The sequence below is a fragment of the Chanos chanos genome, chromosome 5, assembly GCF_902362185.1.
Source record: "Chanos chanos chromosome 5, fChaCha1.1, whole genome shotgun sequence".
NCBI lineage: Eukaryota > Metazoa > Chordata > Actinopteri > Gonorynchiformes > Chanidae > Chanos > Chanos chanos.
Genome location: NC_044499.1, coordinates 40,595,815 through 40,596,089, shown reverse-complemented (window position 1 = coordinate 40,596,089; position 275 = coordinate 40,595,815).

Sequence of the window (275 nt, the reverse complement as noted above, 5' to 3'; positions counted from 1 at the left end):
GGTGTTAAATGACAGTTAATCTGAGTTTAAATAGGGAACAATTAACTGGCTGCGAATATCAACATTCAAACTAAATTTTAACTGTTTTCGGTAGTTAGACCAAATGTGGCCAAACTATGATGTAAGTCCATTTGGACTTTCTGTTGACATGCCCCCTTTGAGCCCAGGGTTCCATTTTATACTATTTAATATTTAATAGTGTCACATAGCATAACTGAGGTTACCACTTGCTCATTTAATGTGATCCTCAGTCAGTGCTGATACAATTGAACTGT